The sequence below is a fragment of the Cavia porcellus genome, unplaced genomic scaffold, assembly GCF_034190915.1.
Source record: "Cavia porcellus strain 051 isolate PalLab524CR breed Dunkin Hartley unplaced genomic scaffold, mCavPor4.1 scaffold_17, whole genome shotgun sequence".
Taxonomy (NCBI): Eukaryota; Metazoa; Chordata; class Mammalia; order Rodentia; family Caviidae; genus Cavia; species Cavia porcellus.
In genome coordinates, this window is record NW_026947500.1 from 41,933,935 (window position 1) to 41,960,681 (window position 26,747).

At 56.0% G+C, this 26,747-nt stretch overlaps 1 protein-coding gene across 4 annotated transcripts in view; it reads left to right on the top strand.

Annotated features, from left to right (window-relative positions):
• The first annotated feature begins 6,371 nt into the window (after positions 1-6,371).
• The window catches only part of Prdm11 (PR/SET domain 11), a 74,223-nt gene continuing 53,847 nt past the window's right edge, over positions 6,372-26,747 (top strand). For 2 of the 4 annotated variants that reach the window (XM_063227812.1, XM_063227813.1), the window contains exon 1: positions 6,383-6,503. The gene's annotated coding sequence lies outside the window, so the exon portion shown is untranslated. Of the gene's footprint in view, positions 6,504-26,747 lie in introns of all 4 variants that reach the window. The other 2 variants (XR_010040217.1, XM_063227814.1) reach the window with 2 other exon arrangements.

A 26,747-nucleotide genomic window follows, 5' to 3' on the forward strand; every position in this document is an offset into this window, starting at 1 on the left:
TGACACACCTCTGATTTTTTTGTTTGTCGGAGACAGTTTGGCTGTGTGTTCCAAGCTGGCCTTGAGCCACGGGTGGCCTCAACGTGGGGGCAGTCCTGCTTCAGCTCCTGCATGCTGGGATTACAGGTTTGTGCCCACACAACTGGCAGTAACATTTCATTTAAAACAATGAGAGAAATAACGTGCACATTCAACCACTGGAGGATAAACAGATTGCTGGCGTTGGGAAACAAGTGTTTCCATACGAAGTCAGTGAAAACACACGGTATGATCATTTTGCAGGAAAATTCGTCAAAATATTTTAGGACAGAAAACCAAGTGTATCTCTTGACCCTGACATTTCATTTTTAGAACTTGTCCTAAGGGAGTGATCAGAGAAGCACACAAAAGCTGTGTCCACGATCTCCTCTGGCAATGTTTCTGTGACTGAAAGTGGGAACTAACTGGTTTAGTGAGTTAGCTTGGCGAGCGAGTTTGAGAGAGAAGGAAGAGAGAGAAAGAGAAACAATCTCGTGTTTACACGGAGTCACTTAATTGAGAGATTTTTGTGTATCTTAATTTCATATACTAACGCACTTCCCAAAATGACTGGGAACTTGTGCGCCTGCCAACTTTCCACTGAGCCCCACAAGGTCACCGGAAAGCAGAAAGTACCACAAGCACTTGCTTGGTCTCCGCGATCTCATCCTCCTCCAAGAGAACATTTAACACCCGAATCTCAGGGAGAGCAGGTGTGACCGTTGAGCAGGACCGTTGAGCAGAGGTGCCTCCACAATACCGTGTGGGTTTTATCTTTGCATGAGCCAAAGAAGAGATGTTTTCCATCTGAGGCAGCTGCCTGGGTTGGAGTGTGGAAACTCGTCTCTTCCCTTCCAGATTAATAGACTGAGGCTCTGAGCTGGACCTGACTGGAACCCTCAGTGGCCAAACCGCAGGGGCCAGACCAGCACCTGCAGCTCTCGATTTGTGGCCCAGGGCTCTCCGTTCCTTCGTGGTGAAAGGCAACCATCTGCCACCATGACTGCATGATTCCTAGCACCAAGAATATCCCCCGTGGTGGGGCTCTGGAAATCACTGAATGCCACTTCCAACCTGGGCATAATTGATCTCTGGAAGAGTCCAGGCTGGACGTGGACCGGAGGCTTGGCCCATGCCACGGAGGGTCATTCCTTTTGTGGCTGGGTGAGTCCGATTCTTGGGCAGTTTGTTTTTCCCTGAGTTGAAATTTATCTCTATGTGGCTCCACCCAGCACCCCTAATGCTGGTTCCTCAGCCTCCAGAGGCTCCTTTGGGGTCAGGAGCTGGGGCATCCAGGACTCATCCAGAGGCTTCTGGGACTGGGAAATAGTTAATGCCGATCCCCACCTCTCTGTCCTTCTTACATTTCTCCTAGGGACAAAGAGAAAGGGGCAGCACTAGGAATTGATGAACCGAATTTTGAAAGATGATTGAATCCAACATGCCCGGCCCAGGTGACGGATAAGGAGACCATGGATGCTGCAGAAGCCGTCAACCCCAGTATGCAACACAACTGGGCCCTGGAGGGAGGGCTGATGGTCTCAGGCTTGGAAGCCCAGGTGCATGCCCTGAGATTGGGGCAGTATCCCTTGGTGACACACACTCTTAGGGAATTTTGGTACACAGCTGTGCCATCACTTACAAGTTGCAATTTCTTAGGTGTTATTGTTAAGCAAGCAACAGAGATGGCTGGTTTTAGTGATCATCAAGGAGTTCTGCTCTTGGTAGCCACACCCGGCATTTTCCCACCCCTTCCCACATGGTTCCAAGGAGGGGACTATGGCAGAAGGAATGGCATGTCACTTCTGAGATTAGTTTATAAAATGCTGGACCTTTCTTGGACTCCCAGAAATGGTGAGATAATAGATGTTTTTGTCTTCAGCTGCTAAATGATGCGGGTCATTTGTTACACAGCAAGAGCTAGCTAATACACTAACTCAAGCAGAAGAGGAACACAGTGAAGGGAATGCAGGCAGCTCAAGACTCTCTGGAGAGTCGGAGAACCAGGACTGGGTTACACATAGACACAGTCACACAGAGGGCCACTGTGGGGAGGGCACTGCTACCCAGGACTGACTAGTGGGAGCCACTGGCCTGGTGGGATCTGGCCATAACACCACTGCCCTAAGGGCTGCCTGCATCACACCCACCCTTACCAGCAAGCCTTGTCCCTGGCCAGTGGTTCTGTGTCCCTGGCACACATGCCAGCCTCTGGCGGACTAAGCATCCAGGGTGCTGAGCCTCCAGCATGGCTGGGATCTCACCTGGAGGGAGGCCGAAAGGAAGGGCTTCTGTGTTCCCCTTCCTCCAGGGCTCACGGAGGCCATGCCCTGCTTCTCCCAGAAGGTGGGATGTCCCCCACAGGTGCTCAGGGTGCCTGCATCGAACTCTAGAGCACGGGGGTGTTAGATGAAATGGGCTCTGCAGTGGCCTCCTCCTCACGGGCACTGGGAAAGGGCCACATTGTAGCCAAACCACGTGTCCCCTCTGCTCTGCTTGCCAGCAGCTTCCATTGTCCTTGAGATAAATTCCCTGGAGAAGCCTGGCTGCGATCCCATCACTCCGTGCTCATCTTCCCCCCGGCCTCCAGCCCGCATTGTGCTCGGTGCTGGGCCTCTTCCTGCTTGTCCTGCCTCAGTGCCTTTGCACTGGCCATACCCTGTGCCTAGGGACACCTCCAATCCACCCTCAAGATGGCTGGCTCCTTTCCACCTAGCAAGATCTCCACTGAAATGCCATCTTCTCAGGCACCCTTGTCCCCAGGACCTGCAGTTGTCCCCTCACCTTTCCCTGCCCCTCTTCCGCCGGCCTTGCCTGGTACATGACAGCAGCCAGCAAACGCCATGCTTTGGCAGAGAAGAGTGGTTCCCTGCCATGCCACGACAGGAGGACTAATGGGCATTTGGGGAAAGGGCAGGGAATGGTGGTTTGTGCCCCTTGGGCAGCTGGCAGGAGAGAAGCAAGCTATTTGTCAGTATTGCAAAAGGGAGTTGTGACCATTGGAACCCAGGCGTTCTGATCTGAGTGCTAGCCGGTGACTTGGGGAGCAGTCCTGTGTCACAAGCCAGCCTCTCCTTCTGTCCAAGAATATGATCTCTGAGCCGCTGGGCAAGAGGACAAGACCAGACCAGCTCCTGACCGTGCCTGGCTTAGCACAAGGCCCCTGGAATCCAAGTCCCTCCAGCAACACTTCCAAATGTGGATTTATTTGAAGGATTTATTTCTCACCATTAAGGGGAGTAGATAGCTTTAATGAAAGGCAGAGAAAAGAAGGCTGAGCCAGTAGGATTACAAGTGGGAAAGCAGGAATGAGAAAAAGGCAACGGCCAACATTGTTGGAAATGAGAGTGGAATTTGGCTGGGAGCTTCCTGGCAGCCTGTGTGAAAAGGGAAGCCTGATTAGTTATGGAACTCCTCTTGTTAGCGAGGAAGACGCCTGCTGCTCCTCAGGGGAGATGCAGTTTGTCTCATTTTAGTTTTTCACAAGGCAGTAAATCTTGAATGAAATTTCTTCCCTCTGGGTTTAGGAGGGATCATTCATTGATGGAATAAACAGTATCCTTGTCTTGCAGCAAGCGGGGAAGTGATTCTCCAGTGACCTAGGATCCAGGGCCATTCAGTGTGCCACTCCCAGGCCGCAGGTTTTGCGTGGGTATCATTACTGGGAATAGTGATAGGGCCTCCGACTGACAATCCCTTCCATTCACTTAGAGCATCTTGGAGTCCTCCCAGGGATCAGAAGAGACCAAAAAGAAAGGAAGACACAGAGCCAACGGCATCAGGCCAATCTGGGTTTAAGCTCACCCTGTCTAACTAGCTGTGAGACCTTGGGTGAGTCCCTTAACCTCTCTGAACACGGTTTCCCTGTTTAACCAGAGCAGACATCGGCCTTGGATTACTGAGGTCGCCTGATCCCTGGCAACACCTAAAAGGTGCATTTACCTCCTCCATCCATTTCACTGCCCACCCTGTCCCAAGAGCATTCCAGTGAGCTCCTGCCCACTGCACTCCACTTCCGGATTTTAGGCTTGACTTAGTGCAGAGGGAAACTGAGGTACAGTCACAGGGAACTCCTGTTGGGATAGCTTGTCTGTGGCAGTCACCTTCAGGCCCCAGGGCCCCTTTCTGCCCACAGTGACCTGTGGGGTCTTGGTCCTGACTCTGGCTGCAGGAGCAGGTCGTGGAGGACAGACTCGAGGACCCAGTCCAAACTCCATGGTGTGCAGGAGACTTGCTGGGGATGGGGCAGCTGCGTGTTTTCTGGGAGGACCCCGTCCTGCTTCTCAGAGGCAGTCCCAGCCTGACCCATGCACAGAGGGACATCGGACAGCCAAAGGGGCTTAAATAGAGCCAGGGCACAAGGCACCCTCTCCCACTCGCTCACCAGCTGTTTCTGAAAGATTCCGCAGCTTTCTAGAAGCTGTGTGGCCCGACCCTCCTTTGCCCACCACTCTGGCTTCATTTTTGGTTTCTCAGCGCCATCTATTCTCAGTCCAGTAGTCACTGCAGGCCACACACAGGCCCCCCCCCCCCCAGGCACAACTCCAGGGCTCTGTGCTGCTACCTTCCTGTCCCCTGGTGAACATTCCAGTCCCTACCCCATGTCATTTCCCCGGTGACCTCTTCCTCTCCAAAGGGGCGAGTGGCTCGTTCCTCGGCTGCCCTGTTCCTGCTGGATCCCCTGACTCGTCGGGTCAAGAGGCTTGGTCTTGCTGGTCATTTGTGAGTTACTGAATTAACTTACAGCAGCCACGGATGGAGGCCTCTTTGAAGACACATCTTGGTCTCCTATACCCAGTCCTCTGCCCTGCTTGGAGCAGACAGACTCAGGAAACAGCGGTGTTGCCAGCCCTGTGGCTGCTTCTTTAGCAGTTGCTGTGAGCAGCCATCAGTCCACCCTCAGGCTCCTTGCACAGAGCCAGCAAGGTGGGATTACTGTGCCTGACCTGGCAGATGCGGAAACTGAGGCTCAGAGAGGTGAAGCCATTTACTCAAGATCACACAGCAAGGGACAGCTGTGGAATTGCAGAGTGCCTGTAATGCCACAGACAAGATTTTGATATGGCTTCCCTTCTAGTCCAGGCTGACATCCAGAATCCTAGAGCCCCATGTGGAGATCCCCCTCAGTGAAGCTGAGAGAGACTCCTTTCCAGTAAAAAGTCTGTCTGGGCCAATTTTGGAAAGCTTTTATGGCTGGGGCAGAGTAGGGGACAGGACTCTGGGCAGTCAGACTGCGGTGCACCCCTCTTGACAACCCCAAGTGGGGACACACCCCGTTTCAGAGCCTCCCTGATAGGACAGACCTCACAGTTGGGCTACACACCTTGAAGACCAGCCAGGAGCACAGTTTGGTGCACAGTTGCCCTGGTTACGCCCTCAGCACTGGACCCTCCGGAAGCGGAAACGCTCCCAGCATCCTCGCAGCCCCTTGGTTTTCCTGGGCTCAGAGAAGCGTTGTGGGATTCCAGGCATTTTGTCTTTATGACAGCTCCAGCCTGCCTTCCCCTCGCAGCCTTCCATCTCTCCTTGATACTGAATCCCATTTCCCAGACGGAGAAACTGAGAGACAGGCTAGCGAGCACGGCTGACACATCACTGCCTACGCGGCCGGCGACCAACCTGTGCAGTTTCTCGAATGTCAACCCATGTGACCCAATTTAGTTCGAACGGCATGTGCTGTCCCGCAGCCCGACGCAAATAGTTAATTTTTTTTTTTTTTAACGTATTCCTACCCCTTACCCTCAGCCTCCTGCGGGACACTCATCTTACAGCTCTAGTCTGCACCTCCAAACTGGCAGCACTGGAAGAGTTAAAGGGGACCAGCTTCCGAGCCCCGAAAGGGTTAAAAATATAAACGCATTTCTCTCCCCCCTTCTGTTTGCCTCCAAACGGGCAACCACGGGGCTAGGAGAGCGCGGGAGCCCCCCTGGGGATGACTTCCTAAAATTCTACAACTTTGAATCCCGACCCCCCAAAAGTAGTCCAGCTGGAAAGTTCTTGCAACCTTGCCTTCTCTCACTTATTTATATCTTTCCCGCTCTCTCTCGCTTTTTCTGCGCGGGCTGGTTATAAACTCGCCCTCGCTTTGGGGCTGCGGGAGCCGAGTCCCCCTGGGCGCAGGCGGGGGTGAGGGGGCCCCGCGCGCGCTCCCCGGGGCCGGCCTGGGACGCGGCTGCGGAGTCCCGGCTGCGGCCCCTGAATTGGGGGGTCCGCGTCTGCCCCAAACGCCGCTTTCTTCCGTTTTCCATGTCATTTCCTGTACTAATAAGATGGTGGTCAAAGCAGGGGAGGAGAGCCGCAGCGAGTCGCCGCCGCCGCCGCGCCGAGGCTGGCGCTGAAACTTTGCCCGCCCGGGGCCCCGCGCGCCGCAGCGCGGCCGCCCCTCCGGGGGGCGCTCGCCGGGCCCCGCCGCCGCCGCGCCGCCCTCCCGCCCCGCCCGGCCCCCGCCCGGCCGGGCCCGCGGCTGCCGCAGCGTCCCCGGGAAGGTGAGTCAGCCCGGTAGCCACCGTGGCCGTGAACATGGCTTCGGGAGCGCTCGGCTCTGGGCCAGGCGCGCGCGGGGCGCACGGGCGGCCGCGGGGCGGGGGGCGCGGGAGCGGGGCGCAGCCGGGCGGGCGGCGGCCGTGGGGGCCAGGGGGCGCGGGCGCCAGGCGGCCCGAGGTGGCGAACCCTCGGCAGGTAGCTGCCGCCGCCTCCGCGGGACTCGGGCGCCCTCCGCCTCCTTCCTCCCCGCTCGCTGGCGCGCGCGCTCGCCTTGTTACAATGTAGCCTTTTTCTCTCCGCGCTCGTCCCGCCCGCTGACGGACGGGGCCGCTGGCCAATGGGAGCGGCCGCCCGCGCCGCGCATGCGGAGTGCGCACGCGGTGACGGGGGGCGGGGCGCTGGGGCGCTAGCCGGGGCCGCTGGCCTAGTTCTTGGGGGGCACTGTCGCCTCCGCGGTAGTGGGCCACTTAAGGGGGATCGAAGAGGGGGGTGTCCTGCAAGCTGGCCCTTGGTGGCCCGCTAAACGTGGCCGAGCCACAGAGCGCTTCTTTATTTAAAAGTCTCAGTTGTCACCGGTGTGGACTCTTTGGAAGAGCTCCTAGTGTAGCCTGCAGCCAGCCCCCCACTGGCTGTCCCCCAAGGTACTTTTAAATGCAGAAACTGCAGAAACTAGGTGGCCAATGACCTTCCTCCGTCAAGGCCAGCATGCCCTCGGCGAATCGCTGCAGATTGTAGAAGTCTTGTGGGCGATGCAGGTGGAAAGTTGCTGGTGTCTTGAGCCGGTTTGGGGGTGGAGGGCTCAGACCACCTCCTGGATGGGTTGGGACTTAGGGGACAGAAATGTTAAACCTCTCTTTCTTAGCCGTTTGCTTCCTTCGTGTGCAGAAGAGCTGTGGTGTATACTTTAGAGTGGCTCAAGGGAAACACGCCCAGCTCTTTGTGCATGGGGACAGGAGGCTGTAAAGCAAGATGACTCTGGATGCCTGGAAACCCCATAAACTTTGGGGGTTTTGTCGGTGCTGAAGCAAAAGAATTTTCCATGAAGGGAGTGGGCTGCCTGTGAGAGCCAGGCTGGCCTTTGCCCTCGGATCACCTCCAGCGTGAGGAGAGGTACTCTCCTAGGCAGGTTGGGGTTTTAGGGTCTGAGGGTCAGAAGACAGACGGTGGGCACCTTCCCAGGGGAGTGGGCATGGTCTCGGGAAGGTGGGCACACAGGCTTCTCTTGGGCACTTGTCTGCAAACCTCCTGTCCCAGGCGCACAGCCCAGAGCCTTGCTTTATTTAGTTTAATGGAAAGGGATTCTGCCTTGGGATTTTTTTCTTCCTTCTCTTCCCCGGAACAGCTGTGTAACCTTGGTCTTTGCAGGATCACCTTTGACCTCCCTGACTCTGGTTCTACCCTAAAGCGGGGCCCACAGAGCCTGTCTGGACAGAGTTGTTCTCTGACCCTGGACTGGGATATCCTTGAATATCAAATCTCTTGCCCATCCAGTCCCTTCCTGACGAGGCCCCCAAGGAGCTGCTGGTGGCAGAGTCTTTCTTTTCCCCAGTGACACCTTCAAAGACAGGATGCTTGCGTGTGATGTTGACCTGAGTTCCTGGGCCCCTGGGATTGTCGTGTGTAGTAGATACGGTCTCTGGTACCTGGAGCGGCTAGGATTCTCCTTGAGGAAGATTCTGGACTTATTATGTGTCATTCCCTGTCTGGGTGTTGGCGAGAGTGAAGATGGGGAATCGGGAGTCATACTGTTTCTTCGGCTGTCCTCTGGGCCATCTCATAGCCAGGACAAGCTCAAGCGGTCCCATGCTGTTGCCCTCCCTCGACCTCCCCCAGGTCTCTATCTTGATGAGGGCACAGGCAGGGCTAATGGTCCTTCACAGAAGTCCTGGCCTCTGTGTCTCCTCACACCTCTCTGGCACCTGAGTCAGGTGCAGTCTGTCCCCAGCACCGCAGCCAGAGCCTGCAAGGCCGCCTGCAGCCTGCCCACCAAGTCAGCCTCAGTAACGCCCTCAGGGAGTAGTCTGAGTAGGGCCATCTCAGGCGTCCATGCTCCTTCTTAAACCAGGCGTGCAGCTTCCTGGTGCATTTGGAATAAAGAAGCAAACTCTTACTGTGACTTGGAAGCCTCTGGGTGACGCGGCCTCCCCTTTCCCTGGCTTTGTCTGACCTCAGGCTGTCTCCACCAGTGTGTGACCCCCGCCCACACCTGGCCCAGTTGCCATCTGAATGAATCCAGGTTAGCAAAGGGTAGCGGGGCTGGGGACAGTGTCTGGTGGTCCCTGATGCTCTCTTCTGAATAGCCAGTTCTTCCACATACACTGCAGGGGTGAATTGAAGGCCCTTTAGGATAAAGTGGAGCTGTGTGACTGGTGTGAGTTGTAAACCAGGGTGATATGGGTGTGCTTTTCCCCTGTGGTCTGGGGCCTGCTTCAACCATCTGAGTCCTTGCCTCATTTCATGGGCTGTGTCCCTGGATGGCCCAGGATGGTCCTATAGCATTTGTGAAAACCAGACCTTTATTGTTTGAAACATTTGGGGCTGTTTGTTACTGCAGCATAACCTGTCCTTTCCTGACTGCTGCAGAGTGAGTGGTCTAGGTGCAGAGAAGACCACAATTTGGGAAGCAGCCAGCAGGACCTCTTCTATGGACAAATGTCCTATGGACCTGGGGAGAGAGTGGAGAGTGTGCTTGCTTAGCACACATGAGGCCCTGGCTTTCATCCTTGCTGCTATTAGAAAGAAATCCTCCTGCTGCCCACTGGTCCTGCCCTCCATGGTCCACTTCTCAGGCTGTCCCCTCTGCCCCTCTCCTGGTAAGACTCCTCACCTTCCATCTTTCTGCTTCTCATCCCCTGTTCAAGGACATTCCCTGTGATCGTGTGGGACCCTCCTGTTCCAACCTTCCCTGGTATCTTGTGGCTGCTCATCTCTGATGTGACGAGATGGCTGCAGTTTGGCTCTGCCACAGACTGTGAGCCCGGCCCTGAGCCCCGGGATGTCATGCGGTAGGGACAAGGACAGGGTGAGGGATGGCACTTCCCTCCGCTGTGTTGGGTGGTGCAGCTGGAGGGAGGTGTTAGACAAAGCAGGTGACCTGTAGGGTGCAGATAACAAACTCCCTGTCTTGACCAGCGTCCATCCTGTGGGGGACCACATGTCAGGGCTGCACACGTGGAAATTCCAGGAGAGCTGGAGGGTGAGATTGAGTGGACCTTAGAGGTCTCCATGAATCTGCTGTGTGTGATTTACAGTGAAGGGGCCACGGAGGAGATGACCTGGATAGTGAAGATGGTGATGGCGATGGCAGCTCATGGTTTGGAGGGGTTACATGTGCCAGATATAGAAGTAAGCATGCCATATGCCATACTGATCATAACCTGAGAGGCTGCAGTCAAATACCCAAGGCTGGGTTCTTTACAAAGGAAAGAGGTTTATCTCAGCCACCATTTTGGAGTTGGGAAGCCCAAACTGCATGGCATCAGCTCTGGTGGGAGTGTTCATATAGTGGCAGGTGGTATCATGGCAGGAACATGTCAGGAAGCGGGCAGGGAGCAGGGCAGGAAGAGGTGACAGCAAGGCAGGGAGCCCGAGCACAAGGAGGGCTAGGATTGTGTAGCTGTAGCAACTTTCTCGAGAGACCCAATCAGGTTCCGGGAGAACCCCATCAGTCCCTTCCCAGGGCAGTGCCCCTCCAGGCCCTGACCCTTCCAGTCCAGTCACCTCTGCAGGATCACGCTGGGACCAGGTTTCCCACATGAACTGTTGGGGGACATTTATGCCACAGCCATGGCTCACGCCCTCTGCAAAAAACAGCTCCACAAGGCTCAGATGGGAAACTGAGGTTCCGAGATGTGAGGTAGGGAATCCAGGGCTCATAGCTTGATCAGGATGAGAACCCTGGGAGTATGGTGCCAGCTCCTTTGGGTGTCGTCCTGGAGTGAGGGCAGAGGACCCAGAACCGCCAGCCCCTCCCCCCCAGGACCATCGTGTGGCAGCACAGGGCAGTGAGTGACACACCCTGGTGCTGGGATCTGGGTCTGGGAGCTTCTGAGCACCGGGTACCAGGCTGGCCTAAAGCCACAGTGTGTCTTCTCCACCGCCCTGCAGCCTGAGGGTCCTTGGAGGCCCCAGAGCCAGTGTTCTCACAGTGGGGCCAAGGAGGGGTTTCCCGGCAGTGGGCCCAGGGGCCGAGCCGGAAAATAAGCCGTGCAGAAAGAAAGGGGGGGAAAAGAGAGAGAGAGACAAAAAAAAAACCCGTGCTGTTATTTTTAAAACGCCTGTTTCCTATTGCGGATTTGTATCTGGGTTGACAGTCAGTGTTAACAGAGCGGTCGCACGCGGGGTGGTGTCCCCAGCAAAGACTTCGAGGGAAGGTAAAGGGCGGTGTCATCCCATCCTGGTCCCTCTCCAGCCCAAGGCACTTTGCTGGATCTTCCCAGGGGGCCCCCAGATGCTCAGAAACAGAAGCTGGGCACCCTGGGGGAAACTGCTCCCCCCACTGCAAATAGCCTGGCCTCGCCCTCTCTGACGCTTCTCTCCCTCCTTCACCCGGGAAGTGGCCACCAAGGGCTCATCCTTTTCCCTGCCCTGGCCCCCACAACCACACTGGCCTCGCTCCCTCGTGTGCCCTCTCAGTTTCTGGAATGTGGTTCTGGACACTGTTTACTGCCGCCTTATAAAACCCTCTGTGACTCCCTATGGCCCAAGAGGCAGACGGCAAACTACCCAGCACAGTGGTCAGGGAAAGGGATCCTGGGAGACCCGGGAGCAGGTCAGTGGCACCAGAGCCATACCCTGCAGAGGACAAGGGTTCAAGTTCCATCCTGCTGATACTGTCCCTCCATGGTTGCCTGTTTCCTGTCTGTGGAGCCGAGTCAGTGACAACAGTGGTGGCCCAGGACTGCACAGGCAGTTCTCAGAAAGACTCACCGAGCACCAGACAGCGGCGTGGGGCCAGCTGGGTGGGCAAGGAGAGGGGCTCGTCGTGTGTCCCTAGCCGGGGACAGCATACGTCACCATGGCTTTGGGGCTCAGAGGTGACCTGGCCACACCCTCGGCCCCATGTCACTCCCCTGGCTTATGTTCAAGGCCAATCGTTTAACCGGTCAGGGCCTTAGTTTCCTTTCTGTAAGTGGAGCGGGACATCAGTCTGCCCTGTGGCCTATGCACCAGGACCACACGGAAGGCAGCGTCCCTAGGGGACACTACACTGTTGGAAGGGACGAAACAGGTGGCGACGCAGCAGGGCCCTGAGTCTTCTTCCACATCTACTTATGGAAGAGGACATTTGGGGCCCAGAGAGGCTGAGTGACTGGCTCAAGGTCACACAGCCCTCTGCCAATCTTCCCATTCTCCCTGAGAAACCCCCTTTGATGGAGGAAGGCGTAGGGGACGTCTACTTATCTTATATAACAATTCCGAGCACCTTTCTTGGGTGCTTTAAAACAGGGTTGAATTGGTGAGGTCCTCATGGACCTGTTGGACTTAACGGCTGTCCTTACCCCAGGAGCCTCAAGGACAGAGCTGGGAGGCAACTTTGGACAGATGAGGAGCCTCCAGGGAAGTGATACCCGGGGAGAGAACAAGGGGGCTGCAGGGATGGCTGCCCAGAACTGGGGTCCCCTGCAGTGAGGCCTGTGGAACCTTAGGGTGGGCGACCCAGACCACTCAGACTTATCCCCTCAGGGGCTCACCCAGTGTTCTGAGCCCCTGAGCAGGTGCCAGCTGCTACCACCCCATTGTACAGCAAGAACACTGAGGCTCAAAGATCAGAAGTGATTCTCTGTGGGTCACACTTTATTGGCAGCAACCAAGCTAAAATTCCATCCTTGCTCTGTGCCACAGCTCACCACCGGGACAGCCCGGGGACCTACAAGGCACAGGGTCTGTACCCGCCCAAGCAAGCTTGTCACACAGCTTGAACACCTGCAGGGCACAGAGCCCACCCCTGGTAGGAGCCCGGGTGGGTGGCTTTGGTAATGAGTGGACTTCTGGCCCCATGCTCATAACATGGTCAGAGGGGAGAGGCTGGAGGGAGGGTCACTGGTGAGGACGTCCCTGAGCAAAGTGGACATGGAGCTGTCCCTTCTCTGCCAGCTCTCCAGAGCCCACCACTGTCCCCAAAGGAAAGGAAGAGGGCGGAAAAGGATCCTGCTGCCCTGGTTCAGGGCTGCAGATGGTTGGCTTGGGACAGAGCCTGTCTCGGGGGAGACTGGGGCCATCCTGATGGCAGCCTAGCCCTTCTCTGCCTGACCCCAAAGCAGAGCGGCTTTTGCACTGAGTGTGTGCATGCACGTGCATGTGTGCACGCTTGTGGGATAGAGAACAAGCCGGTCCCGAAGGCAGGCAGACCGGCGAGAAGGGCCGGGCTGTGGAGAGGAAGGGGCTGGCCTCAGAGTCCCAGGGACAGGCTTGGTGGGAAGGAGATGCCCCTGAGCCCCTCAGGCTGCAAGCAGGGAGGTCAGGGAGAGAAATCAGCAAACCTAGCAGCCAGGCGAGAACAGAGCTCCAGGAGAAGAGTTCTGATCTGGGGTTGGGGTGCAGGGTGAGCAGAGAGGGATCAGGGTAGAGCTCCCAGTGAGGAGATTGGCAGGGGTGCTTGGGAGCATCAGCAGCTGCTGAGCCTGACAGGGGCGCCAGGAGGGCAAGGCCTGGCCTCAGGCAGTGTGTTCTGTGTCCCCTTCCAGGCTGCTGTGTGATACCCCTGTTCTTACACTTGGTTGGCAGCGGTGCAATTGAGGCCCAGTGACTCACTTGAGGCCACACTCCCGTGAAAGGCAGAGCCTAGTGGCCTTGTCACTGACCCTGGCGAATCTGTCAGCAGTCTGGGCCACTCGAGGGCTCCCAGGCCTGCCAGGGGTAACAGCTGAGGTCAATCTTTCTGCCTCTACTTGTCCACCTGGGGAATGGCCACCTGGCAAAGTGCTGCCCCTGCCCCAGGGTTGCTGGGTCCTTCCCCTCCAATGTGTGGCAAGCACGTGTTTGGCTCTGGGCTTCCTGACACAAGCATCTGTAGCTCCGTGGGCCCTGCACAGTTCCCCGGGAAGGCCAGGAACACGATGGCCCCACCTTGTCCCCAACAGCACAGTAAGCTGGGACTGCACAACCCCCACCCCCACCGCCCCACCAAACTATGAGTGGCTGACACTACCAGTGTCAGAGTGAACCTGAGCAACCCGTCCTGCAGCTTGACATCCAGTGTCATTTTTTTATTGTGTTTTACAAAAGTACCAGTTGGCAACAGATTGGGAGACTTAAAAAAAGGAGTCTCTGCCACAAATAGTTTGAACAGCGCTGGCTCCGATCCTGATGCTGACTGTGATTGAAGGCAGGAAGTGATCCCCGCCATATGGGGGATAGGGGAGCAAGGCACATATTTGCCTCTGGGCTGTCAGGGGGAAGGGGTGGGCTGGCGTTCCGGAGGAGCTGGCCCTGGAAGGGGAGGCGGAGGTTTGCCAGGTGGAGGAAGGGGGAAGGGCATCCTGGGAACAGGATGGGCGACCCACTAAGGGAGGACCCTGTGGCTTAGGCCGTGATGCTGTTTGGGGAAGAACAGTGGAACCGGAGCTGGAACCAGCCTGGAGAGGCAGGTTAGGGCTGGACTGGGAGGGCCTCAGCGCCATTAGAAGGAGCTGGGACTTTGCACTGGAGGCCCTGGGGAGCTCCCGATAATTTCTAAGTAAGGGAGAAGGCAGCTTTATGTTTTAGACATTCCATTCTGATCACAGTGATCAGAGGACCCAAGAAGCCACCCAGGTGTGTGTCCTTTAGGTTTCTAGTGTCAGGAAGTCAGTTTGTTGGGGGTACAGCAGGATTAGTTCCTGGGGAGTAGACAGGTTTCTTCCTGTCCCGTGAGTCAGTCCTCATGGCTGCACAGCCTCCCCAGGCTGTCCTAGTTGTGGGTTGACACCTGGGGACCTTGGCTGGCTGTGCAGAATCTGCTTGGACCCACTGCATCACCCTGCAGAGCTGCAGGGGCGGGAAGCGTCCATCAGCCAGCGGTGTCCAGGTACAGCCTGGGCATGGTGCCTAGGCTGGTGTGGGCAGTGTGAGAGGTCAGGGCTTGGCCAGGCATGGGGTCTGTCACCTGTGGCATGGGATGAGGGGTGCCCTGTGGTTGGGTGTTGCTCCTGGCCTGGGCCCATCAAAAGGACAGCACATGTCCTACGTGTGGGGGTGCAATACAGTGTCAGGAGGCTGGTGGCTCTGTCACAGCCTCTGTCCCTCACCACGCTGCCCTCCACTGTCCCGGAGTTTCTAGGAGCTGCTGAGTCGTGCTGGGGCCTGCATGTGGCCGTGACGCTTCAGGGCACAGGGCCTGCCTGGGAGGGATGGCAGGGCCCCTCCGCCAGCCCCACCTGCAGCGTCCTCTTCCCGCCCACAGCTCCCAGACTGGCGGGGCCCCAGTGGCCTTGGACCCAGCTGCCTGGCTACAGCTTGGCTCAAGTCTGGCCACTGAGGGTCCTACAAGGTGGAACTGAACAGCCCCCCTTCCCACCTGGGCCCAGGCTTCAGGACCAGCCTGAGAGGAATCACTCAGTGCCGTGGGTTTTGTTTGGCAGTGCTGGAGCCAGGCAGGGGTTCTACCGCTGAGCTATGCCCTAGCACTTTTAAATTTGTTTTAATTTATTTTTTAAATTTTGAGACAGGGTCTTGCTAAGTTGTGCTGGTGGGGTGGAACTTATCGTCTTCCCTCAGCCCCCGAGTAGCTGGGACGACAGGCTTGCACCACCGTGTTCCTGCGTACCTTGATTTTGATGGTGGCACTGGTTACACTTGGAGATTGGCACCTGAGTCCACTTTGCCATGCCAGGTCCCACACTGGACTCTGTACTCCCCATAGCCCTGGCCTCCTGTGGGACGGGGCTTATCTTGCTGCTGCATCCCCTCCAAAACTGGCACAATTCCTGGTGAGTGAGGTGGAACCTTTTGTTTCTTGCTGGCCCCTGTCCTCTAAGGACACCCAGAACCTGCTTGGCACTGCCTGTGCTTCTCTCTTAGCCCACATGGAATCCACCGGGACTGCACCCAGGGTTCAAGGGCACAGCCTGCTGTGACCTGTCACAGCTTCTCCTGGATACTGAGCTCTGCTCTTCCTTGACACGGCTGTGCCCCTTCCTAGTTCCGTGACCTGCTCCTTCATTGGCCCAGCTCCCGGGAGCCTTGCCCATTTCAGGTAGGACCCAGGCTCCTCTGGGCACCTACCAGGGACTCCTTTCCCCTCCCTGCGCACCCTGGCCCTGGGCCCAGGCTGGGGGCCAAGAAGGTCTCCACCGCCTTTTGGACTCACTTCTGTTGCCCTGGGGCCCTTCTTTCTGCCTACGAATCCCTTGGCCTGCTGCCTGTGGCCAGCACTGGCTCCTTCCTGGCTGCCCCTGTGCCTCAAGTATATGGCGAGTCTGCTTTGTTGCTGGTGACCGAAGTGGACACAGACTGGCCTATGCTGTGGGAGCCAGCATGGTAGGCGAAGGGGCTAGTGGACACAGTCTCACTTCACCCGCATGGCCAGCTTGGGGATGCGGTGGGGTGGCTGCCATTAGCACATTTTGCAGATGAGTGAGTTGGGGCACCAGGGCTCTGAACTTTGTGAAGGCCTGTGGGGAGTCAAGGGCAGCGCTGAGACCCAGACCCACAGCTCCTGGCTTCCTTTTGGACATCAGAGCTGTCTTGAAGGTGATAGCTTTGTGGATTTTTGCTCCCCACAAGGCTGGGTCTGGCAGGGCGCCCACAGTTCTCGTCAAGATGGGGGTTCATCATGGCATCCAGGCCATTGCTGGGCTTAGCGTCACCATCTAGAATGGCCCTGGAAGTGCTTCTCATCCATGTCCACCTTCCTGTCCTGTGTTCCTCCTGGGCTCCTCTCTCCCTGCCAGGTGCCCCTAGTCACAGATGCAGCTCTTGGGGTCCCCTGAGACCCTGCTGTGACAGAGAGGCTGCGAGTCGTTCCAATAAGCTGGCCAAGGGGACGTGGCTGTCAGTATCCCATCCATGCACCTCTGCTGTCCAAGCTGACTCTTCCTGAGTCACATTGAGGTTCCACAAGTGCCAACCTGTCCCCTCTCCAGAGTCTGACGCAACAGTTACTTTTCTTAAAGTGACATGATGCAGGCAGAGGTGCCTTTGCTCCTGTTCCCCTAACGAGGCTCCTGAGGGCCATCTGGCCTTCCTGCCCCTGTGGCATTTCAGGTTTTTTGGGAAGCCCCCACCCAGGTGTGGATGCTTGCACACCTCCAGGGACAGGCAACTCACTGCTTCCCAAGGGAATTCTTCCTCCAATCTTTGCAAAAATTTTTTTTTACTGTTTTAATTATGTAAAAAAAGACAAAATTATACAAATAGGCTAAGATTTTCCTATCACAACTACAACATTCTGTAGTCCTTTGCAGGATTAAGTGTCTCTGTAGCTATTTTGTTCTATCCTACTAGACTTACTGTATACATCAACACACATAATGTGCAAGAGTATGTGCCTCTACTGGGTGTGTGTGTTTTAACAAATGATTTCATGTAGTACAGGTTATTCTATAAATTATTTCTCTCATTGAACATTCTCTCCAGGAAATATAGCCACGTTTTGCATAGAATGCTACCATTAGTTTTTTTCTTCTTGATTTTACCTATGCACAGTAGTTTTTGGAGGTCATTATTTATTTAGATATTCCCTTATTGCTGGACATTTGGGTTAATTCTGATTTTATTCTTGTGTCTCCTTGGGCAGATTTAGAGTCCCTACTGCTGGGTTATGGGAGTCTGTTGCATATTTAAAAATTTATTGTGCAATATTTAAAATTTGTCGGTTGAGAGTTTGCACAGAACTAAATACCTCCCAGGGGTACCCTACTGTTCCTGGCTCTCCTCTTTAAAACTGGAGAGAAAATCTGCTTCCCTGACCCCTGTTATCCCCAGAGGCCCTGGAACCTTCCCTCATTTGCATCCTGGGTTTTCTACACTTACCCAGGGCATGGTTCTGAGTGAGCCCTCTCTGGGGCAGCTCAGAAGGTCAGGGATTCTGGAGTCAGTGCGGTTCTGGTCCTGCACACCCTGCTCCCAACTGTGTGACCCTGGGAAACTTAGGTAACCTTTCTGGGGCTTGGTTTCATCTTCTCTGAAACAGAGATAATCACGTGTGTTAGTCACGGCTGTGACCAAGTATGTGAGACCAACAACCTTAGTGAAGACTAGGTTAACTGTGGCTCATGGTTCCTGAGGTTTTGGTCCATGGTTCTCTGGCTCCATGGTAGAAACATCATGGTGGAAAAGTTGCTCAAGCCCTGGAGGCCAGGAGGTAGAGCGAGAGAGTAAGAGCCAGGGCGACAGGGGCCAGGGATGAGATCTACCCCCAGATTCACACCCCAGAGACCCATCTTCTCTGTTCTGCTGTAGATTCATGAGTGATGAATCCATGGATGACCCGGTCACCTCTGAACATTGCTGCCTTGAGGGTCAAACCCTCATACACGAGTCTTTGAGGGACACCATAGTTCCGTGTCACAGAGCCATACATGGAAACATGAAACACTGTGCCAGGCATGTGGTAAATGCTTGGCAGGGCCATGTTCCTGGTGTGACTTCTCTGCTTTCTCACTTGGCTCAGCCCTGTGCTGCTGGCTTGGCTCCAGCGTTTGTGACGGCCTCATCCCGCTGTCCCCTGGTGTCCTGGAGGAGGCTGCCGCCTGGGAATGCAGTGGATGATCGGATTTCCCCTGCTGGCCCTGAAGCTCCTGGACACAGGCCTAAGAGAGGGAAAGAGGTCACTCTGACCATTTGCTCAGCCGAGGTGGCCAGGAACCTGGCTGTGTAACCCCACACTACTGGCAGGTTTCCCGGCTCTGAATGGGGCCCATTGTGGCTGTAGATTTGATCTCCCTCGGCCTGAGGGTGGGCAGGAGAAGAAAGCAGCTTGAGGACAGCTTCTCCCTGGGGAGCCTGGGCCATCACTGGGCCACACTGGCTGTCCCCACTGAAGGTTAGCCGCTCAGAGCCTGGGTCACATTGCTGCCACCATTTGTTGTCCATGCTGGAAGGGATCTGACCTTTTGCTCTTTCCTACTGACCCCTTCAGGTTCCCATCCGCTTGCATGTCCTCCCAGCTCCTCATGGTCCCCCTGTGACACAGGCCAGCTGGTCACGGTCATTTCACTGAAGTACAGACCGGGGCTGCAAGAGGCTAAGTGACTTTCCCGAAGTCACACAGTTAGCCGCTGGCAGGACTGGGTGCCGTGCCCAGGCCACCTGGCTCCCTGTCCACTTCTTTCTCCCAAGGCCACTTCCTGCCGTCATCTTGGCAGAGGATGCCTGGCCGGGAAGTCCTGGCTGGCCTTTGCTCTTTGCACAGTGGTGTGCATGACCAGTGAGGCTAGAGAGCTGGGACTACCTCCTAGGAGGTGAGAGTCACCATAGCTGGCCTGGGTCCAGTCCTTCCCCAGCGCCAGCCCCAACCCTTCTGGTCACTGAGGTGGCTGGTGGTGCAGTGGCTGCTTTAGTGGAGGCTCCTGTGCCCTGCTGGGGAGAGGCCACGCTCTGAGCCTGGCCTGTGGTGTGGAAAAAAGTTCCAGAGCTGGCTGTGGACCCTGGACTCTGCTGCCTTGGCCAGATGGGCAAGTAGGCATCTTGCCCCTCAGTGTGGATGCACAGCAAATGCACGTGAATTTTCTGGGTAAATTATCATGAAATGAATCAATGAGAGGGAAGTTGGGGCAAATGACTGTCTCTCTGCGCACTGATTTTGATGGGAAAGTCCCTGAGTAGTGACATTTGAAAGTGACAGCTCAGGGCTCAGGCCATGGCAACTGGGGTCACTCTGGTGCGGTGGACAGAGCTGTGCAGGACCTTATCCTGGGGAGTGGGTGGGGCTGCTTCCAGCTGCTCACCTGGCTCAGCTGCGGTCACTCAACCGAGTGGCAGTCTCTGTGCATGGTGGCGATAGTGTCACCTGGGACTAGCCTTGGGCTCCCTCTGAGGGCAGGCAGTGTGCTTCCCTTCCTGCACACCAACACTGAGCCTGCCAGGTGAGTCCCACGCATGTGTGCACACACACGTCTTCTTGTCACATCTTCTTGTCAGTCAGTCTTGCGATCTCATTTTAAGAAGTAGGCTCGGGCAGGTGGGGTGACTCCCCATGGGATTCCAGGCCACCTCACCTCCTGTCTTGGGGTCATCCCCTCCCGTGACCCCCATGTTTCCTGTGGTCTCCAGAAGATGGGGCAGGAGCCCAGGACAAAGCCAAGTCAGGGTGCACCTGCAGGTCTCACTGCTGCCCCTTCCTGGCCTTCTGGATCTGGTTCCCTAAGTCCCCGACAGCAGTGTCCCTGAGCGGTCTTGACATTAGCCTGAACTCTGCCATGGGTTTGCTGTGTGGCCCCCGGTGAGCCCCTTGGTGAGCCCCTCCCCATCCCTGGGTCTTGGCGCCATGCTGTAATGGAGAAAGGGTACAGGGCTCACTGACACCTGCTCTATCCCTGCCTTTACTGGGTAAAATTTATGCCTGAAGACCCCACAGACAATTTCTCAGCATCTTCTAAAGACATGGGGGTATTGGTGCCCCTCCTCTTGCCTGTGGGGACAGCTGGGCTTGGAGTTGAGAGCCCAGTTCTGGTGTGGTCACATCCTGAGACTGAACACAGAACACAGGGCACAGGGGAATGGGCTGGTGGCAGTGTCCTCCTCTAGTCCCTCCTGAGATGCTGAGGTCCAGTAGAAGCAGAGGTGGGAAAGCACCAATTGCTGATGTCAGGAATCTGGGTTTGAATTCTGGTACCCACTGCGTGCCTCAGTTTCCTCACCTGTGGAGGCGGGGAGGGGTGCACGGGGCAGACATACAGAGGGCCCCATGGCACATAGCCAGTGCGCCTCGTCTGCTGGCTGGGCCAGCGGGTGGTGGTGGTGTAGGGAGAGCTCTGGGGCCTGGCCCACTGCCCCGGGAGCTGGGTCCAGAAATAGAAGATCGCGGAGCCAGAGGCTCCAGATGGCCAGGCTGCCTGCTGCCAGGCCTGGGAGGCCACCGGGGCTGGCAGTGCGGGGCATCCCTCCCTCCCTGCTTCCCTCCTTCACCCTCTCTCCCCCTCCTGGGGCTGCTGGCCACATACATTCCGCAGCAGCCTGTGGGCTAATTTTACCTCCTTGGTTTTCATGAATCATTTCCCATCCCGGGGTGAGAGCGAGCAGCTATGCCAGCTGAAGGCCGGGCACCGGCCGCAGTGCGAGGCCACGCGAAGGTCTGCCCTTGTGCCCTCTGTGGCCTCTCTCAGGTCGGGGCACCTTCTAGCCCTGTCGCTGTGCCTTGGGGTTGTCACACTTTGGCACAATGAGCCACAGTAAAGCCTGGGGCTGTAATATGGGCCGAATGGACCGGGGCTGGGAATCCAGGGTCGTTTCTGACCTCGGGGTGGGGTGGACTGCCAGGGTCAACATTGCACAGAGGGGTAAACTGAGGCAGGGAGGGGGAGGGGTTTATGGCAGCTGTGTGCATCAGTGGGGCTGAGGTTCGCTGTCATTTACTGACCGCTGGCAGCAGCCCAGGGTGACTCTCATTCTATCCATTTTATGCAGGGCAACTGAAGGCACGGGAGGGGATAAATGTCCCCAGCAGCACAGCCAGGCTTCCCGTGCCAAACCAGTTCCCAGCTGCCACGCCACGCTGTCCCCATGTGGTGCCGGGGAGCCCATAGCACACACCTTGGTACTTTCTCCATCCATCTGTCCATCCATCACGCATCCACAGGCTGTGGGGGTGGGATGTTCCCAGTCCGGCCCCACAGTCACCTGAAGTCGGTTCTCGGGACTGTGTCTACACAACGCCGTGGTCTCCGCCACTCTGGGTGCCGGCTTGGACACCCAGGCTGGGAGCACTGGGCAATGACAGGCTCACAGAGACCCGAACAGTGGAGGCCCCCCCACCCCCCTGGCGTGCTGTCACCCTCTGGGGCCGCAGGCTGTGCTGCTTGGTAACCCTTCCCGTGTCTCGGAAGGCTGAACACCCACACTTCTGCATGAAATCTTCTGTGTCTTCAAAGCCAGCAAAAATAAAAACAGGAGAAAAGAGCAGCTGCCAGTCTGGGGCTGTTACTGGTCTGAGCAGGGTCTCACATCGCTGTACCCCCTGCCACAGAAGACCTCTCGAGCTCCTGGTGTAGCTTGTCACCTACCACATTAGATGGAGCTCTTTGACTCTCCATTTCCTATTGGAAAAACTAAAATGGGACTTGCTTGGTTCCTGATAGGACAGAAGTTCAAGTCAAGCAGGGTTAGGCAAAAATGGAACTTATGGGAGCTCAGCATGAGGGCCAGGAGGATCCTGACAGCTTCAGGCACAGTTGGATCCAGGGGCTCACACTGTTCCTGAGACTTAGTGTGTTCATCCTGCTCACGCTTTTTCTCATTCCTAGGCAGGTTGTTGTGTGTGGTGTCACAGGGGCTGGCTGAAATCATCCCCATGCGCCATACTTACACCCTCTTCTTTCAGCAATCACTGCAGTGAATGTACTAGGTTCTCTTTCCAGACTGTTCTAAAGCCCCTTAACTGCTGCTCATTGATTGGCTAAGTCCCCATCTTTGGACCAATCATCATGGCCAGACACAGACTCTGATTGGTCGATCTTCTGTTACCGTCCTCCCCAGATGGACCATTTGCAGTTTGAGGCTCTTGAAGACACAAAGTTTGGTGTTAGAGTGAAATGGGCACAGGCAGGCGAACTAGGACAAAGGTCTCCTGTCCTCTGAGGCCACCTTACTGGCAGCATGTCACAGCCCTGCAGAGCCACCTCTGTGTTGATTGTGACAGCTCAGCCTGAGAAGCCCCAGAACTCCTGGGCGCTGTCCGAAGCTCGCCATGTGATCACTGACAGCCTTGTGAGCACATCACCTGCGCTCACAGGTGTCTGCAAGTGGCTGAGACAGGGTAGTGTAGCCCAGTGTGGTGGTGCGCACTGTAATCCCATCTGCTCTGGAGGCTGAGGCAGGAAGATCAAAATTTCCCGATCAGCCCTAAAACGTAACAAGACCTGTCTCAAAATAAAATCAAACCAGAAAGGCTAGAGGTGTAGCTCAGGGGCAGAGAGCTTGCTTCACATGCACGCAGAGCCCATGTGCAGGAGCCTTTCCACAAATACATAAGGAGGTACTTAGTCAGTTCTTAGTACATGAGCATGAAATCTCCGTCTCTGTCTCTCTCACACAAACACACACACAGACACACACGTGTAGTCATGGAAGAGCCCAGACTCATAGTGAAGAGGCCAAAAACAATCGCCTTGGCATTTATTATTTGCAGCACAGTAAATAGCTCACAGCCCAGTGGCACTGCTTAGCAAACCTCCAGGTCCCATGCGCCAACTCACGGGGCCCCCTTGGAAGAACTGAGGACTGAGAGCTCAGCACCTTTTGTCAAAAGCAGTCATGAACCAGCACCCTTCCTCGGAATGGAACTGTGGTCACGTTGGCCTCCAGGCCACCATCAGGACTAGTAGAGAACTGGCCTAGGGTCACAGAGTGGGGAGGCCTGCCACTGACCTGCTCAGGAGGATGTGTGGGGACAGGACTTGGGGTGATCGCTTCTCTCCTCGAGCACCGCCCCCTGGCACAGTCGGCTGCCTGCCTGAAACACCCATGAGATGTGGCCCTTGCCTGCTGCCTCCCAAACAGGCAGTTTGAGTCAGGTGTGCCACTCACACCTGTAATTGCGGCATCCTAGAAGGCGGAGGCAGGAAGACTGCGAGTTCAAGTCCAATCTGGGCAAGTTAGTGATTTACCAAGACCCTGTTTCAAAATAATAGGAACACTGAGCATTCAGTTTGTGATTTTGATTTTGTTTTTGCCACCCCTCCAGCAGCTGCTGCTTGCATCCCTCCTTTGTGGCTGGATGTTCCCGTCACAGGGAAACAGTGGGAGGAAAACAGACTGGCCTCCTGGCCCTCCTGGAGCTTGCACTCCAGCTGGGGAGGCAGGCAGCGCATTGTGCACAGAAGTGCTACTATGTTTGGTGGTGATGTGGGCTCTGGAGAAAAGTTCAGCACACCGGGGGGAGGGCAAGTGTAAGGGGCTGCAGTTCACATCGTGGCCTGAGGCTGTGACCCCAAGCCAGGGCACCTGGGTCTGGGAGAAGAGCATTCCGGGCGGGGGGACCAGCAGTGCCAGGCCCATGTTGGAGGTGCACAGGGTGCCGTTGAAGGGGAGACAGCAAGAGCTGAGGGCAGGTCTGAGCAGGTCCCCAGCGTGCCCCTGAGCACTGTGTGCTTCCCAGCCTGGGTGCCGGGAAGACCACGGCACAGGGCAGAGCTGGCAAAGCCAAGCATGGGACTGATGACAGTGGGACATGCTTGAGGACATGCTTGGGACATGCTTGTGCCTTTGGTGGGGCAGGGTGCCGGGGAAGGTGGCCGATGGCTGCACATCACAGAAGCTCTGTTCTCAGTGGGCTGGAGGAGCAAAGTCTTTATCAGGAGGCCAGAGGCAGAGCTGACCTCCAGACCTGCTGCTCAGCACCTGGGCATGTCCCCAAAAGCCCAATAACACCTGGTGCCCAGCATTCAGCTCGGTTCTAACACTGACCCTCCAGTGTGAGCCCAGGCCTCATGGGATAAAAGTTGCTATCCCTTGAGACCGCACCACTTGAGAGGCTGCTCAAAGTCCCTGGTCATCTACTTGTCACCAGTCGGCATCAGGGGTTCCCACGCCCCTCCTTGGGCTTGATCGCAGGATGTCTGTCACAGCTCAGGATAATGCTTTGCGCACAGTGATTGGTTTATGTGAAGGACACACACATCTCAGGAAGAGCCAGGGAGAAGAGATGTTGCAGGCAGGGCACAGGGGGCAGGCGCCAGGCTTCTGGGCCTTCTCTGGGAACACTGTTACCTGTTCTTCTCCTCGAGGTCAGTGGAGCCTTCTGCAGCCTTGCCACGACCAGGTCTTGCTGGTGACCTGCTCCATCCAAAAGCTATCGGAGTCCCCACCCTGTCACTCCAATAGCGTAGACTCAGGTGTGCTCCGTTCGACACCAGTGAGACCCCCAGGGCCTAGGTGCCGGGAATCAGGGACAAAGAGCAAACATATTTCTCACTGTAGCCAGTCCCTCTGCTCTGCTGGACCAGCGTCGCCTGCAGGATGCCCCAGGCTGAGGTCCTTTGCATGACTTGCTGTCGTCTGTAACAGTGGCTATGTGCTTTCTCTCCTAAGTCACAGAATCAAAGCCCTTGCCTGCCTTTGATTGTGCCTCAATAGGTCAGGTGTGCAGCCCTGGAGGGAAGTGTCCCTAGCAGCCAGGTCCTCTGATGCAGTCACTGGGAAGCACAAGGGATGGCCACGAGTGGCCCAGATTGACCATGCCTCCTTAGGTGCTGGGTGTAGGCGCCACTCCTCCCAAGCCTCAGAAGTCCTGCAAAGGTGGCGTGGCACCCGCACGTGACCCTGTTAGTGAAGTAGAACAGAAGCCACCACCCTGTCAGTGATGAAAAGCAAACATGAAAAACAGTGCCACTCAGCACCGCCTCCGGGACTCATGGACCTTCATGCGGCTTCTGCCAACCTCTTCCCAGCACAGTCTTGCTGATGAGAAGCTCCACAGTGGCATTCGAAAGTCGTGCAGGAGGCACCACGTTGGCAGGGCATGTCCCCCTGGCCCCGGCCAGAGGCACAGGCTTGTGCTTCGTGGAAACTGCTCTGCGGATGAAGACCTGACACCCCAGTTCCTCAGCAAAATCAAGGGCTGGACAGAAGTGGTCTTCGCTCCAGTGCCCCTGCATGGATCTGTGTGTGTGTGTGTGTGTGTGTGTGTGGAAGGGGTTATTAACACAGAAACACATACAGAAAATGCACATTCTAAGAGCACAGCCCAGTGTATTTTCACAAACTTTCCACTCCCAAAGGGCCAGCACCCAGCTTGAGACAGAACATGACCAGTCCGTGTGACCAGCTGGATTTGTTTGCCGGCCCCGTTCCAGTTATCCCAAATTATCCAGTTTCCAGTTATCTGAACTTGACCTCTGATCCCATGGCTGTGCCTGGGGGTTTTCTTTTTCTTTTTTAATTTTATAAAAATGGAATCATACCGTGTATCCCCTTTGGAGTCTCATTTCTTTTCACGGCATTGTGACTCAGCCGCGTTGTAGCATGAAGTTGCCGTTCATGTGCTTTGATTTCTTGTCATATTCTATCATCAGGCTGGTTTTAAAGCATAAGGCAGTGCGGTGGGTCTCAAGGTCCCCGTGACCAGGCAGGATAGGTGAATGAAGGCGCACAGTGCTTTGCTTTTGTGCAGGCTGATCGCCACTAACCAATGTGCTGATGATCCCGAGTAGCACTTAAGCTGTGCCTCACATGAAAGGCAGACTGACGAAGAGAAGTCGACTATTGCCGAAGGCTTTTTAGCAGGCAAAATTTTTCAAAATGAAATCACAAGGAAGTAGACACAGGAGAGCTTCCTGGTGGAAATGTGGGTCCCACTGATCCATGGATTAGTTCTTCAGGTATCCAGAAAGTGCCACTTACCTCTCTGGCACTCAGCCTCTGATTTGGATTCTTCCTCCTCTGTCGATGTCGCTCCCGGCCGGCAGGAAGGACACACGACAAAGTCTGGCAGTGGACAACCTTTTCTTTTATTTTCTCTCCGTACAGCCTGCCCTGGGATCGCTCCCAGCCGAAGCCTCCTCTGGTCCGCTCCCCGCGGCTCCTTCCGTGCTTCGCTCTGAAGCCTCTACCGGTCCGCTCTCCGCGGCTCCTTCCGGGCTTCGCTCCGAAGCCTCTACCGGTCCGCTCTCCGCGGCTCCTTCCGGGCTTCGCTCCAAAGCCTCTACCGGTCCGCTCTCCGCGGCTCCTTCCGGGCTTCTACTTCCCCCCAGGGGTGGCACCAGTATATATACGGATACAGTGTCCAATCATGTTAAAGTAAGCAAGGCAAGCTGATTGGCTAACATATTATTGAGCGGGTTGTTTACGCGGTAAGCAGGAAACTAACGTGCTCGATGGGAGGGGTAATCTAACTCAGGCTTTACTCTTTACCACAGGCCGCATGATCGCTATATGCGGCGGCTCGGCAATGTGGTGGCTCCCAACACTCCTCCAACCGGTAGGCTGGGTCTCAAATATCAAAGAGGTTAAGGTGAAAGAATCCTTGCTTTTCTGTAACAATTTCTAAACTCAACGTATACAGAATTCCTTTAAAGATAGCGTGTGTGCATGTGTGCATGTGTGCATGTACATACCCGAGTGTGTTCCTGGACATCTAACCCAGGGCTTCACACATGCTAGGCAAGCGC